Source organism: Microtus oregoni, unplaced genomic scaffold (assembly GCF_018167655.1).
Source record: "Microtus oregoni isolate MIOR12 unplaced genomic scaffold, Mior012 000072F_ref0000427, whole genome shotgun sequence".
In the NCBI taxonomy this organism is placed as follows: domain Eukaryota; kingdom Metazoa; phylum Chordata; class Mammalia; order Rodentia; family Cricetidae; genus Microtus; species Microtus oregoni.
In genome coordinates, this window is record NW_024543979.1 from 6242501 (window position 1) to 6258493 (window position 15993).

The window sequence follows — 15993 nt, forward strand, 5'->3', positions numbered from 1 at the left end:
GGAACTTACTCTGTAGAGCAGGCTGGCCTTAAACTCACAGAGATCCATCTGCCTCTGCCTCCCGAGTGCTGGGATTAACCATGCCTAGTTTTAATACTGTATGGCCAGTACCATGACTTTCCTTGATCTTCCTTTTTTCCCTTAAGAAATAGACATTTTTTTAAAGACTGGTCCACCTGGATTCATTGTAGGACACATACCTTGGTTCTGGAAAGGATCCTGCTACACACCTAAAGGTAGTGAAAGCTACACAAAGAGCCTGTATGAGCAGACAGCTGTGCTGGAAGACAGGTCTTCTCCCACTGAGTTAGATAGCATCCCTCCCTCGTACACAGCCACACTGCTACTGACGTCATTGGGGTCAAAGCCAGGAGCCTGGCGGTCCTAGCAAGCTGGGCTTAGCCACCCAACCTCAGTAAGAGAACTAAAGAGACAAATAATAGTGACAATCAGAAGAAAGAGATGTATTCAATGTGGCCATGCCGGGGAGAGGGACAAGGAGTTTGGTAACATCATAGCTCCCTCTTTGGGGTCCTCAGAATAGGCTTAAATAGGGGGAAAGTGGTGTGTGTATAACAGTCCAGTCTAGATTCGGTCCCACTCATCAGTGACTGAGAACTGTCTCAGCCCCAGTCCCTCCTGGACCATGGCCTGACAAGTTGACAGGAGTGTATAAAATTTCTTTCCAAGCTTCCCCTCCTGGCTGACACCAGGCCCCAGACTTCTCCTTGCCCAGAATGAGATTCCAGTTTCTGGGGTCCACTGTTGCAATAGTTTGCTGGGCAGAGAGAGGCCCCAGGGCCTCTGCAGAGGATCTTCAGTCCAGGACAGTTCCAGCTCTCTATGCAGCACACCCAGGTCCCAGGGTGACCAGAAGAGGATTTGCCTCCTCTGCCTCCCATGTGGAAACATTTCATTTCATCCACTTGGATTTATTTTTGCTTTTATTTTATTTGTATGGGTTTTCCTGCATGTGTGTCTGTGCACCATGTTCATACAGAAATCCCATGGATTAGAACATGGGCCTGAGGACTTCTTTGTCCTGGTCACTCCAATCTGGTGCAGGAAGGGACAGTTGAGATCTGACAGGAGATGGCAGGCTAGTGTGTCACAGGGCGTCACCTTCCATGATCCAGATGAAAGCCCTGCTAGAGTGTACTGAGCTGGAGCACAAACAGCCAGCCCAGCAGGGTTGCTGGCAGGTCCTGAGATCAGGGACCATGGTCTGAAGACATCTACCCAAGCGTTCCTCCTAAGACTGGCTTTCATGTTTGTTTTCAGCTGTAATTTTCTGGATAATGAAAGTACCATCTGTCTATCTCTCTAGGTTCCCATCAAACCAGGAAACCAAAACGCCAGATGATTGCAACAGATTTCTGCTTGTTTTCATGGGAAAACAACTGCCACGAACCCTCGGGAAACGAAGGGAAAGTGTGTTCTCTGGTTAACGCCTCCACTCTGTCTGCAGGCAGGTCCCACAGCTGCTCAACCTTTCAACTCAAGTGAAAAAGCACCCTGCTGGTGGCCAGGTGAGACCTCAGAGGTCAGTAGGCCCCCCTGCCCAGGACACTGAGTACTATACTCCAGGGCCCCCGCTTTAAGTCCCTGACCAACCACACTAGTTTGGGGTTCCCGCCTAGCAACTAGAAGACACACACTGATGCAGAACGCAGCCTCATCGGCCAGTGTGCTTCAACAGGCTCCAGCCATGGTACCTGTCATCTGGAGGGTAGGGGACATGCCCCTAGGATTCTTTCTGTGTCTTGTTGGGCTATCTACAACTAGACAGAACTAAGTTGGGGGTGGGGAAACCATTTAATAAAACCCAGTGGCGTCTGACCTGGGTGACTGTACCCAGGATGCTTCTAGGGTGCTGGTGAGGCTGCTAACACCTGCCCAGGACTAGCACCAAGAGGCCTGAAGAGATAGTGGGAGGAGGAGGGCTAGAGGTGTCAGTGTGGTGGCAGTGGAAAGGTGGACTACTGGAAGACTGTTTCAAGGCTGGCTTTAGTTGAATGTATGGTTACTTTTCTTCTTGTTGTGATCAAATGCCTGACAGAAGCAACTTAAGGGAAGAGGGTGAAGATTCAAGAGGGTGCCGCCTGTCATCACGGAGGGGAGCTGACGGCAGAGCTCATCATGGTGGGAAAGTTACTTATGGGGAAGTTTATTATAGAAGAATCCATGATGACAGAGCTCATCATGCAGCAGGGTAGGGCTGGATGGAACTCATTTTTCCATAGCTTAGGAAGCAAAGAGAGAGTAATGCCAGCACTTAAATGGCGCTCGCGCTCTCTCTCTCTCTCTCTCTCTCTCTCTCTCTCTCTTTCTCTCGTGTGTGTATATGTGTGTTGGTACCCAAATGAAAAGCGGTCTAGTAAGTATAGTGAGCAAGAAATAAACACACATACACACACTCACACTCACACACACCTACCCATATAACATACACACACCTACATGCACATGCCACATACACACCTACAAACACACGCCACACACACACACACACACACACTGCAAACAGAGCCCACAATTCCAGATCTCTACAGTGTGCCCATTGCCTGTCCTAGAAAGAACGCTCAGATAACAGTGTGGCAAAGGTCACCCGTGTGGTCTTTTGCCAAAATCAACCACGGCTGTGACCCCATGGAAATGAGAGCGTAGATTGCAATGCAGCTGGAGTGCCATGCTCTGGCCGTCCAAACATTCTGTCTCCTCTAGTCTGCAATGACTCAAGAGCAGGATGTCTTCACAGGAGGCCAGAGCAACAGAGTCCATGTGATCATGTTGGAGAAGACAGCAGCGTCATTCTGTGGTCGCAGAGAGGCCTTGGGTAGTCAGGTCCCTTTGTTGTTTTATCACGGCTGTGTTGCACCGCCATGGTTCCTGAGAGTCACCTTCTAGGGATCCCAGCCATTAGAGCTGTCCCGTTTCCAGTTCGACTCAGACACTTAGCTGCCCGGAGGTGGCACAAACACCCCTGCCTCCGGGGATGAAGAGACAACAGCACCATTAGATTGTCCTCCTCTCACGTGAAAACTACAGGAAGTCTCCTGAGGCCTCCAGGCCACCCACACTCCAGCCCAACTGGGATTGGCGAGGTTACCGTGACCCCCTTGTACTCAGCAACTCACTGGGGTGATTCACCCAATCCAAAGCTTTTTTGAAGGACACACTTCAAGAGGAACCAAACAGACATGTAAGGCAAGAGGACAGCAAACTCCATACGTCACCCCAGGGGTCTCCCCAGGGGTCTCGGGGAGCAACACCCCCCCCATGATGAAAAGATACACACAAATCCCAGCAAAGAGTGGGTGTTAGCTCTGGGTAGTTTGTGTCAGGAGAGAGTTGGGGTGGAAACAAGACACGGAGAATACGAGCTATCTATAATGCCAGTAATGTTAGCAGAACTGTCAGTCAAGTCTCTGGGAGGCAGAGGAGCAGGAAAGCTGATTCACTGACGTTTCCTTTGCCATAGCTTCTACTGCCTCTGTGGAAGTCATGTGACTTCCATTCCACTCTACTAGCAATAGAGACAGAAAAGGAGAGCCTCGTGGTAACATGTAGACTCCTAGAAATGGGTTAATTTAAGCTGTAAGAGCCAGTTAATAATAAACCTGAACTAATAGGTCAAACAGTTTGCAATTAATATTAAGCTTTGGAGTGGTGATTTGGGAACTGACGGGCGGGAGAGAAACCTCCGGTTACAAAGAGGAGTCTGGTAGGTATGAGCAAGTGAGCCCAAGCACCCATCCCCAAAATCTTAGCTAATGTGCAAGGGGAAATAAAGGAAGAGAGACTGTTTAAAGTAGCAGCTCATCGCTAACGATTAAACAGTGTTGACCGGTGCTCACTACACTGCATGTACCCTGGGAAAGGTGGCTTGTTCTCATGTGTCTAATTTGTCCCTAGCAGCACAGAGTCTGTGTTCACCAGCCTGAGATTGTCATTGGCCCTCAATAAAGAAAGCTATTATTTAGATTTTTTTTAGATATATACAGGATGGAGGGCTATAAATGCAGCAGTAGTTGGCCTAGAAAAGCATTTATAGCAGAGGGTATTCATAGACAGGAATGGCCAAGGAGGGGAAAGACGGGAATACCAAGTTACCCTGCCACTGCCCAGCCACTCAGGAGGAATGTCGGGGGCCAGCCTCGACAAAAATACCTCTTGCCAGGGTAGGGGTGTTGGATTTTAGAAATGTTAGTAAAGAATACCAAGACACAAAAATAATAAGACAGAAAAACACAGAATAGTATCGGGATTTGCCTGGCTCAGCAGATCCACAGAAATGCTCTTAAGATCAGCCCCAGGCTGTTGTGCAACAATTATCAATGAGTAATTTTACCTTTTCCCTTTGAGCCCTCAGAACATGTGCGCCTGTCTTCCACAAGCTGCAGCTACATGTTTCTCAAGAAGCATCCTAGAACCCAGGGGCTAAAAGAATATGTAAATACAAGGGAGATGAACCTGTGGTAAAGAAACAAGCCTGTGTTTTCTATATGAGAATGGGCCTGTTCTTAGGAGGCATTCAGGAAATGAGTTGACAGAGCCTGTAATTCAAGTCTTTTTGTTTTAGATTTTTAAATATCTACTTATGATTTTTATATATGTGTGAATGTATCTGTGAGTGTATGTATGCTGGTGCATGCATAGGGAACATGCAGAACATCCAGCTTGTTATGTCTGACCACCCCCCCCCCCCAACACACACACACACACAGTCAGGGTTACAGGAGTGTGCGGAACAGCCAGATTGTTATATGGTTGCTGAAAGCCACACTCCCGTCATGTGGTTGCGTGGCAAGCACATTTAATATAGAACCAGAATCTCTTGAGGCCCTGATGGCTCTATACACACCAGCCATGTCTCCCTCCCAAAAGACACTGTAGCTTCCACAACTTGAAACCGTGTGTTCACATACCTGAGCCCACGGGGGAACATTTCAGACCCAACCCATAACAATTGCCAAATAATCTGTGTTTGAACTTAGATAACCCAGAATACCTAGTGAGCTTCAGGTGACATAAGAATGTATAATATTGGGGCTGGAGAGATGGCTCAGAGGTTAAGAGCATTGTCTGCTCTTCCAAAGGTCCTGAGTTCAATTCCCAGCAACCACATGATGGCTCACAACCATCTGCAATGGGGTCTGGTGTTGAAATACGGAGCGGCGGGCTGTGTCCCGCCACCCGGCTAGCTTTACCCGAAATAATTACACAGAAACTGTATTCTTTTAAACACTGCCTGACCCATTAGTTTCAGTTTCTTATTGGCTAGCTTTTACATATTGATCTAACCCATTTCTATTAATCTGTGTAGCCCACAAGCTGGCTTACCAGGAATGATCTTAACCTCCGTCTGTCTGGAGTGGGAGAATCATGGCAACTCCCTGACTCAGCTTCTTTCTCCCAGCATTCCGTTCTGTTTACTCCGCCTACCTAAGGGTTGGCCTATCAAATGGGTCTAGGCAGTTTCTTTATTAATAAGAAATCACTCCCACATCAGTCTGGTGCCCTCTTCTGGCATGCAGACATACACATAGACAGAATATTGTATACATAATAAATAAATAAAAATAAATATTAAAAAAAGAATGTATAATATCCCTTCTTATTAGTTTATTCTGTGAATTAATCCACAGACAGCCTGTAACCCACAGTGGGCTTTACCTGGCAGAAAAGTCATCTCTGTTTAAGAAAATATAAAAACTAGCTTGAGGAAGGCAGTCTATTGCAGGTTCTCGCCAGGAAGGGGGTGGAGGGTGGGGAGACAGAGAGGGGCGTTTCCTAGAACAATTCAGTTTTTCAGCAAACATTAACAGAGTGTCCTAAATTTAATTAAGTTCTGACTCTGTCTATCTGGAGATAGCATCATCTTTCAAAGGGTGCCCTCTGCCTGGCTTCAGATAGTATGGTGGTTTCAAAGAAAATGACTCCCAAAGTGAGTGGCAGTATTAGGAGGTGTGGCTTTACTGGAGTAAGTATGTCCTTGTTGGAGGAAGTGTGTCACTGAGGAGGCAGGCTTTGAGTCAGACCACTTCCTGTTGCCTGCAAGATGCAGATCTCTCAGCTACTTCTCCCGCTCCATGTCTGCTTGCATCCCAAAGAAATGTTTCCCTTTTTAGGAGTGCCCAGCAAATCATAGGCTTGGCCCCACATGGAAACCCACCTCTTCAACAGAAGGCCATGTTCAGTTGAAAGGGGCTTTTAAATAAATCACAGAAGAAACCCCCTTTATGAAATTTAATAAACCGAGGACAAAACCCAGAATATAAAGGATCTCACATAACTCTAATCACTTAGAACAAAAAGTGTGAAAATTACAAACCAAGAAACATGAATGAAAACTGGACCACGAATATCTTAGACTATGGTGTAAAGAACTGTATCTATCACTGGCCCACCTGAACAATAATTCTAAGAATGAGACTTTCTCCCAGTCTACGTGGCATTGCTTAAACTCTCGCAGTCACACGTCACCATCTCTCATTAAGAAGTTTCTGCTGGCCGGACAGTAGTGGCGCACGCCTTTAATCCCAGCACTCGGGAGGCAGAGGCAGGCAGATCTCTGTGAGTTCGAGGCCAGCCTGGTCTATAAGAGCTACCAAAAACTACAGAGAAACCCTGTCTCGAAAATCCAAAAAAAAAACAAAAGAAGTTTCTGCTGGGTGTGGTGCACGCCTTTAATCCCAGCATTCGGGGACAGAGGCAGGCAGATCTCTGTGAGTTCAGGGCCAGCCTGGTCTACACAGTGAGTTCCAGGACAGGCTCCAAAGCTACAGAAAAACCTTTTCTCAAAGGAAAAGGAAAAGAAAAAGAAAAAAAGAAGTTTGTTTCTTTTTTGCCTCATTGTGGTTGGAGATGTGAGCTCTCAGCTTCCTGCTCCGGCTGCATACCTTCCAGCTTGCTGCCGCACTTCTCCATCATGATATAGTCTTATCCCTCAGAAAGTGTAAACCTGAACACATTCTTCTGTTTAAAAAAAGGAAGGAGATGGTGGTGCACACCTTTAATCCCAGCACTCAAGAGGCTGAGGCAGAGGCAGATGGATCTCTATGAGATCAAAGCCAGCCTGATCTACAGAGAGAGTTCCAGGACAGCCTGGAGATGCTGTCTTGAATTTCCTTATCAGTGCTTTGCATTTACAGAGTGAGCAGTGAGACCACCACAAGAGGGTGCATCTGGGATGCGCATTCCTGGGAGAGTGCAAGGAGTGCAGAACGGAATGAGCCCGGATTAGTGGGTGGAGGTGTTTTCATACAGGCCTCACTACCTGAGTTCAGTCTCTGGGTTCCACGAGGATCAAAAACGAGGCGCTGCACATGGCAGTTGGAATATAACCGGTCCCCATAATCCCAAAAGAAGGGGCATATGGGGGTGTGGCTTTGTTGGGGTGGGTATGGCATTGTTGGAGGAAGTGTGTCACTGTGGGGGTGGGCTTTGAGCTTTCCTATGCTCACAGTACTACCTAGTGTCTCAGTCAACTTCCTGTTGCCTGAAAGATATAGGACTCTCAGCTATGGTCTCCAGCACCATGTCTGCCTGCCCACCACCATGCTCCCCGCCATGATGATAATGGACTGAACCTCTGAACTGTGAGTCACCACCTCAATTAAATGTTTTCCTTTATAAGAGTCGTTGTGGTCATGGTGTCTTTTCAACGCAATAGAAACCCTAAGACACTACACAAAACAACTACACAAAGCTGTCCTCTGATCTCCACATGTGTGCCATGGCCCGTGTGCACCTGCACACACATACGCACATGCATGCACACACTACGTTTTAAAAAGAAAAGATATAAAATCTTTTAAAAGAATGGCCGAAAAGCTGCACCACTAACAGCGACAGGTTCGTCTAAAGCACCTGCTTCCTTCTCACAGGATTGAGGAGTTGTGTATAACTCCCAAGTCAGGCTCCTCTAGGTTCACATATAACTCTTTCCCTCAAGGCTATGCGACCTTGGTTTGCTAAAAGAGTTTAATAAGATTTGGCTCATCCTCTGTCAACAGGACACACTGATGCTGCCCATTTCATGGGGCTATGGTGATCATAAATAAGCCCGTGCAAAGGAAGCTTCTATTGGTCTGTAACATATACGCCACACACACTGGTTCAAAACTGTTTCCATAGAAAATTTCACAAACAGACTGAACCAAAGTCTTCTCTCTTCTTTAGAAGAATTTAATCTAGAAGCATTTTTCTTAATTTTTACTCCCCCCCCCCCGCCCCGTGTGTGTGTGTGTGTGTTCCTATTTCCACTGTGGGCTCCAGGGCACCAGCTCAGGTTGTCAAGCTTGGCAGCACCTTTACCAGCTGAGTTCTCACCTGCCCTGGATCCAAAGACTTAAAGTATCCTATGTTTAGGTCACTGGGCCCATTATTAGGTCATTTGTCTGGTGCCCGTTCGGCTGCCATCACCATGCTACCCAGCCAACTGCCTGAGCAGAGGCCGTTTCCAGGCAAAGGCATTCTTCGCACTGTTTTAGGGGTTGTGATATGGTATAAAGTAGGGATTTCAAAGCTGTAACTCAAGTTGTCTCAAATTGTTGCAACAATGTTAACAGCTGAAACTTAAAACAGGATGTTTTCTGTTAGTTCAGTTCCTTCCCACAACGCCAGAGAAGGTCTGGCTAGTGGATGTGTTGATGGCATAGAGGATTCGAGAGTAAAACCCTGGGGGTGGTTTTGACTGAGAACTTAAACTTGACTTTCGTTCTTAGCAAACAGATCAACTGACATTAAAAAGCAAGACAAAACGAAAACAGCACGTTCACCCTAAAGAATAATTCCAGCATTGAAAAATCAGGTGTTATGGCCCATGCCTGTATAAAATACATAATGTTAGTATAACTTTTAAAGTGAGATCAAGAGTTTTGAAATGTATTAAATTAGCATACAAAATATCTGCCACTTTCATATGTATTCTTTATTAAGTACAAATTATTTACTAGCGAGAGTATTCAGATTTCAGAGCCTACAGTATGAGTTATACTGAAGGAATCAGTATAAACCAAATTTTAAAATATTAGAATTTAAGAAAAGGCTCTAGGCTAGGTACTGATAGCAGGTGTGAAGATGTATAATCACAGCTGCCGCTCTGGGGAAGCGCCCAGACTTGATGGTAAGGCAGACTTGTAACTAAACGCTGTGAGAACACAAAGAAGAAAAAAAAATTTCCAGAAGCAAGCACCTGACAAACCGATTCTTTAATTGTGCCTTCAAAGTATGAGGTGACAGTTTGGGGAATTTTTCTCCCTGAAGCTAACAATAAAACAAGGCAACCACCTCACCATTTCCACAACACTTACAAGATAGCCCAGTCTCACCACAGCCCTAAAGAAGGTCTAGGAAGGAGATGAGGGAGCTGAAGTTTAAAGGGAGAAGCTAAAAACGACAGAGCTGGTAGCACGGAATCTGAGCCCAGATGTACACAGTTCTCACCCCGGCCCTTTAGCCTGGCCCAGTCCAGAAGAGCCTCCTTGAGCTCCCTATCCGAACTGTCTGTGTTTAGCTGTTTACCTTGCATCTGCAGAGTCTGGATGTGGAACCTGAGAGTCTGGGAGCTCAGACAGAATGACAACTTGCTCTAGGGTAGAGGGCTTGCCCAAAAAGAGGCCGCGAGTTTGTCCCCAGTTCAGAGTGGGAGAAAGGGACTGGAGACGTGCGTACAAAGTCAAGATAGAATTCCAGTTTAAACAGCCAACAACAATCTCTTCTCTCACCGAAGGTGAACCACAGTTTGAAGATGAAGACTTACAATTTCATACATTTGCCGGATTCCCTCTCCATTAACACCCCAAAGTCAACAGATGAGCCTTTGGACTTTGCCGAGACCTTGAGGACCAAGCACTCACATACGCCGACCGACTGCTGATTCATCCAGGGTTTTTACAGAGAGCTTGCTAAGCATGTGGATTAACTGAAAAGACTAGACTTAATGTTCATAAGCTAGCAAATAAGAAAAGATGACCAAAACAGTATAGTGCCATGGCCTTTAGACTCCATATTTAATGTGCACTGTCAACCACCTGTCTATAGATGCAGAACTGTCCTGGTCACACTGGGAGTCTGGTAGGTCATCACAAATGAGGTCTGGGTACAGGCAGAAAGCAACTCTACAGAAGTCTTGACAAAGGGATGCATATTTCATTCCAAAACTTAACATTGTACCTCTTCTTGTGCTTTTCAAGACTGCTAAGAGGAACGATTTCAATAACTGTCCTCAATAAATGTACTGAGTGCTTACAGTGGGAAGTGCTTGGTTAACTCTCTTGGTGCTTTATGCTTATATGGAATCCTCCCAGCTCCCTGTGGTCTATAACTAGATCACTGATGGGTGTGTGATAAAGAGCAGTTCTAAGAGGAAGAGCAGAGACAAATTCATTTCACCTTCACCAACAATCTAGGGTAGCAGTTCTCAACCTGTGGGTCATGACCCTTTGCGGTGGGGGGGTATGAACAACCCTTTCACAGAGGTTGTCTACCAGCTATCCTGCATATCAGATATTTACATTATGATTCATAACAGTAGCAAAAAATACAGTTATGAGGTAGCAATGAAAATAATTTTATGGTTGGGAGGAGGCCACCACAGCATGAGGAGCTGTGTTAGAGGATTGCCTGTTAGGAAAGTTGAGGACTACTGGGCTAGGGGTTGGTGGTGTCTTAGTAATGGGTTAGCATGCCTCAGCTTAGCTGGGATGCTGAAGACAACAGCATGCTGATGTGGCCTGGGGAAGCTTCTGGAGACTAAGATACTGCACAGGAGGTTTTCAGCTTTAGGAATTGCTTTTCTGAGATTCATGTTTGGTGTTTGTGATCCAAACTCAAGGCCGCCGGAGACACTAGCACTGAGCGGCATCCCCATCCCAGTCCCTGCAGTAAATTGTTTGAATTGGGAGCTACCTCATGGAACAGTTCTGCATCTACCTTGTCGGGGTCCGGTGCTAGCCACGACCCTCAATTATTTTTCTACCAAACCCCAACATAAACTATCTCTCTCTGGACCGGCGTGGAGGACACGGGAATAAAGACACGACTCACATGGTTTCATCGGGAGGGAGATTCTCAGAGATCCCTCATGATATGCTGAGTTCACATCCTGAAGAATTCCTCTCGTTTATTCTCCAAACAGCCTTTATACCAAAACTTAATTTCAGGGAAATACCTTAGTATTCTGTCTCCTAGGTAACCAGGTGAATGGCTTTCAGTCTGTCCACAACTACCTGTGTGCTGTGTGTGCTAGCTGTCAGGGAGGCTTGAATCAGCATCTCTATCAGGCATCCTCCAAATTACAAGAAAGGAGCAACAACATCTTGACCTTTTGTTAGGGCAGTGACAGCCTGTCTGCAGGGCTATGTGACCAACGCAGGTGGGGCCTATGGCTTCAGAGCCTGGCTGCCACACCATATAGAAATATGGGCCTACACTACCTGCTGGGTTTCAGTGTAGTTGGGTTTTTTTTTTCCTTCCTCTCTCCCTCCCTCCCTCCCTCCCTTCTTTCCTTCCTTCCTTCCTTCCTTCTTCCCTCCCTCCCTTCCTTCTTTCCTCCCTCCCTCCCTCCTTTCCTTCTTTCCTTCCTTCCTTCTTTTCTTTCTTCTTTCTCTATCTCCCTCCTTCCCTTCCTTCCTTTTTTCTTTCCTCTTTCTCTCCCTCCCCCTTCCAACAAACTGACAAAACCAGTCTCTGTCCTTCCCCCAGAGACCCTGAGACCCCCCTTGTTTCCACCTCCACCCCAGGTTGTTGGCTGTCCGAGGTTAATGATGCTCATGCAAGGGCAATTCCCCTAAGGCCTGAAGGGATTTAAGGCTATCTTCGCAGTCACCAACGGAACTGGGATTAGAGACAGTGTAGTATTTTATTTCGTGATCCCTAAGAACAGTTAAGAGCCTGGGGGGGGGGGGGGCTTTTCTTTTTTTATCATTCCTTGGGAAGTGATTGCCCTCTAAAGACGCAACCGTGCAAACGCACACAAACTAATGGCTGTTGGCTGCCCATTTCTTTCCTCTCCTCTGTCTCTCCCAGGCTGCCTGGACAGCATAATCCTTATCATCAGTGCACTGAGGACAGCCAGCTGGGCCTGACAAAGTTCTCACTCCCAGCAGACTCCACTACCGTTATCTTGTCTGCACCCCCACACACACATCGGGGAATTTTTCTATGTAGGGAGCTGCAAGCTTTCAGGATGTCGGTTTGCGCTTTCGACCTATAATTGGGCAGAGGGATGGAAGGAGAAACCCACGGTTCAAATCAATGGGTAGAATAGCACCCCTCCCTCACAGTCGTACAAACAACAGGTGGTTTGGTGCACGCTGTTAACTCTTACACACACACACCACCCTGGCGCACACAATATCGTAGGCGGAGCTTTCATGCTGAGTGGCACCTGCTGGTCAGAGCCCAGAAGCCCATCTGGCAGGGTCGGGCAGATGGGGACTCCTGCCAGTGGGACACCAGGCTTGAGGTTGTCCAGGGACTTGAGGCTTCGTGTACTATGGACATTGGGTTTTTTCTTTCTCCTCTGTCCCTCTCAGTGTATCCCACTGCCTTCTCTACCCACTTCCTCAACCTTCGGTTCTCCAGGGAAGGGTTATCTCCATTCTGACCCTCCAGCAGTTCCCGGGAGGGCTATTTTTAGCAACGGCCACTCGCTCCAACTAAGCTTCAGGAGGAGCTGCGGTGTGGGAGTCGACGCCGCCCGCACAGAAGCCACCCGCTTTCTGGCATTGTTAGGGATGCGCATGGGAGGCTGGGGATGCAGCTGGTTTCCTCTGCAGTGCCCGCCAGGTGGGCGGTTCCGAGCAGCGCAATCAGCCAGCGGCGGAGAGGCTTGCTTTCCCGGTGCGAAACGCCGTGCTCAGCAGCCAGCTGCAGCGCAGGCCCGCCCGCCTCGGGCGCCGGGTGGTCTCTGCAGAGGAGGAAGTTCCCGGGCACCGCTGCCTGCGTCACAGCGGGGCTGGCACCGCGGCGGCGGCTCGGCAGGCGGCAGCGACCCCGGGGCCGGGCGCTGGGCGGCGCTGGCTACCGCGGGCCAGGCTGTGCGCGGGGCGGCGCTGGAGGCGGCACTGCTCGCGGCCGGGGAGGCACCGGGGAGGAGGAACAGGGCTGCGGAGCTGGGGCGTTAGCTGCGTCCCGGCTCGGAGCCCGCGAAGAGGACGAGGACCAAGGCGCTGCCGTGGCCGCGGCCGCAGCACTCTGGGCGCGACAAACCATGAGCAGCGACACAGAGGTCGCTGGCCGCCGCTGAGCCCAATCCGGACACAGCTCGCCGAGCCCCGGCACCCTCTCCTGCCAACACCCTCGCCCCCAGAGGTAAGAACTGGGGACTCACGGAGGGATGGAGAGGGACAGCCGACACACGGCCACTCGACTCAGTCCTCCCGGCGCGCCCCAGCCCAGATGCGCCCACCCCGCCTCATTCGTGTCCCTGGCTCCTCCGGGCTCTGGGACAGGCACAATGTGGTCGCCTGCCCAGCGTGCGGTCCCGGGAGCCCGCCAATCCCAACCCCACCCAATCCACAAGGGTCCTGGGATCCGTGTCAGGGACCTTCCTCCCCCCCCCCCCCAAGCCTGGCGCCTAGCGCAGCTCGACCGCACCAGGTTCAGGGGACTGGGGGAGGGGCGCACGAGGAGAAAACGCGGTCGCGGTAGGGATGGCCTGGGCGAGTCTCCTTTTTCCATACCTTCAAAATCCCGGAGATGCTGGGGCCTGTTTTTTTTCTGCTGTTTTACCCAACGCTCTCGCCTCCCAGGAATGCCCGAAGTTACACTTTTTTGAGGAAGGAGGGGGAAACCCGTGGTCTCCGTGGTGATAGAGTGAGCGCCAGCCCGCTCACCTGCAGGACCAGGGGGGCGGGAGGGGGCTGCTGCGCATCCCAAGGCCCGGAGGTCAGGTGTGTAGGCCCGCAGTTGCGGCCAGGACATCTGCCTTCATCCCAGACTGAGCCTTGCTGATCCGTCGTTTTCTGTGGTTCCCAGAATAGAGGTGTTCGAGATGGAGCCAGTCCCCCAGGAGCCTTAGGGTGTGCTCTGTAAATGCCTTTCTCTTGTCCAATAGCCAATTCTTCTCACACACACACACACACACACACACACACACACACACACCACGCTCGGCTGTGTTCCTCAGATTTCAGTTATTTTCAAATCCTCCGAGTTTACCTGGCTTTTCAATGGCTCAGCCCACCCCTGGTCCCTATGTTTATGCGGATGTTTTATTAGAGGGTGAGGGCAAAACTTCACTGGGTTTCCAAGTCCTTAAGCATTTTACCCTCACAACAATTCGGCTAAACACTTTCGGGATCCTATCCTTAAACTGGAAAAAAATAAGACTTAAGTGATCATTGTGACAGTTTGGCTCGGAGGCTTGCAGGACCCGTTAGAGCCTGCAATAGTCTAAGAAGTGTTGCCCCAACTGACCGTCGCTCGCGTTTCTGCCAGGTATGCAGTGGCTTTCAGAAGCTGGAACAGGACTTCAGAGTGGACCAGACATTGAGATGCCATGTAGGTGACAGGAATACAAGTGATTTTAAACCTCTTGGTTCACACCAGTCTGCAAACCGCCAAGCCTCTCTTATTCTCTAACCACTTGTACAAAGCTATGAAACCTGGCTGTAATCGGAACTTCTTAGACTCTTACCCAGATTTGCAATCCATGCTGAACCTGTGGACAAAGCTATCGGATTAGATGTACACAACTCCGTAATAGTAGTATGATAATAAAATTTCTTATGACTTAAGACCAGCTGGGAGGTAGAGGGCAGTTTTGCAAGCACAAATATTTCCCTTTTTTTATATCCTAGACTGACAGCAGGTAGGGCCACCATCTCCATGGCTGTGAAAGGCAGTAAGCATGATTTACTGTTCTTTTATCGATAAAATCACCTGAAGCCTTTGCTAATGACATTAATCTGTTTCTCAGACTGACTGTGCACTTTATTTAACCAAATCTTGTGAGTTTTTGTTTTATTGGTCTCATGTAGCCCAGACTGACCTCAGATTTCCTATTTACCAGAGGATGGCTTTGAACGTCTGATCTTGCAAGTGTTGGCTTTAGGGGGAGTATGCTACCATGTCCAGTTTATTCTGTGCTGGTGACTGAATCTGGGCCTTTATGGGTACTAGCCAATCTTATCAATTAGTTACATTCCAAAGAAGAGCTTTTTTTTTTTTTTTTTTTTGATAAGGTTTCTCTGTGTGGCTTTGCAACCTATCCTGGTACTTACTCTGTAGCCCAGGCTGGCCTGGAACTCATGGGATCTACTTGCCTCTGCCTCCTGAGTGCTGGGATTAAAGGTGTGCACCACCACCGCCCACTGTAAAATTTATCTTTTCAAACAACACAGAGCCAGAAATATTCTTAACTCCGAAGGCCCAGTTTTTATAAAATTATTATGGCTGTTTTATTGATTGAGACAGGATTTCTTCGTGTATCCTGGCTCTCCTGGAACTTGTCCTGTACCAGGCTGGCCTCAAACTCAGAGGGCTGCCTGCCTCTGTCTCCCGAGTGCTGGGATTATAGGCATCAGACCCATCGATGGTTTTTAAACCTTTTGTAGTATTTTAATCTATAGTCATTGGTGTCATTATAATATAACCCAAGTTTAAAGAGAAATGAGGTGAAATTTCTACTTAATCCGGCGAGACTTGTCTTAATGATTTAGTGTGCGGCCTCTCCTTAATGTAAGTAAACTGGCTGTCCTGCTATCTCTCCGTCCACCCTGAGAGAGATGGTGCTGTATCCGTTTTATAGAATGGAGCTCAGAGTGGATGACTTGCCAGAGGCCATGCAGCTGGAATGAATGCTAGCTGAACCCAGACGGTGTTTGAGTTTAGGCACTGCATCACTCTGCAGCTCAGGCTTGCCTCACAGTCCTGGTAATCCTCCTGCCTCAGCCTCTCGATTGATAGGGTTGCAGATGTGAATCTCCATACCTGGTTCTCTTGAATTTTTAATGTCACACTTTCTCCCCACTATCTAAGGCC

The 15993-nt window shown here is 48.3% G+C and overlaps 1 protein-coding gene across 3 annotated transcripts in view; it reads left to right on the forward strand.

Annotated features, from left to right (window-relative positions):
* Nucleotides 1-12668: 12668 nt before the first annotated feature.
* The window catches only part of Lrrc8c (leucine rich repeat containing 8 VRAC subunit C), a 78773-nt gene continuing 75448 nt past the window's right edge, over nt 12669-15993 (forward strand). For 2 of the 3 annotated variants that reach the window (XM_041642045.1, XM_041642046.1), the window contains exon 1: nt 12670-13320. The gene's annotated coding sequence lies outside the window, so the exon portion shown is untranslated. Of the gene's footprint in view, nt 13321-15993 lie in introns of all 3 variants that reach the window. The other variant, XR_005973407.1, reaches the window with a different exon arrangement.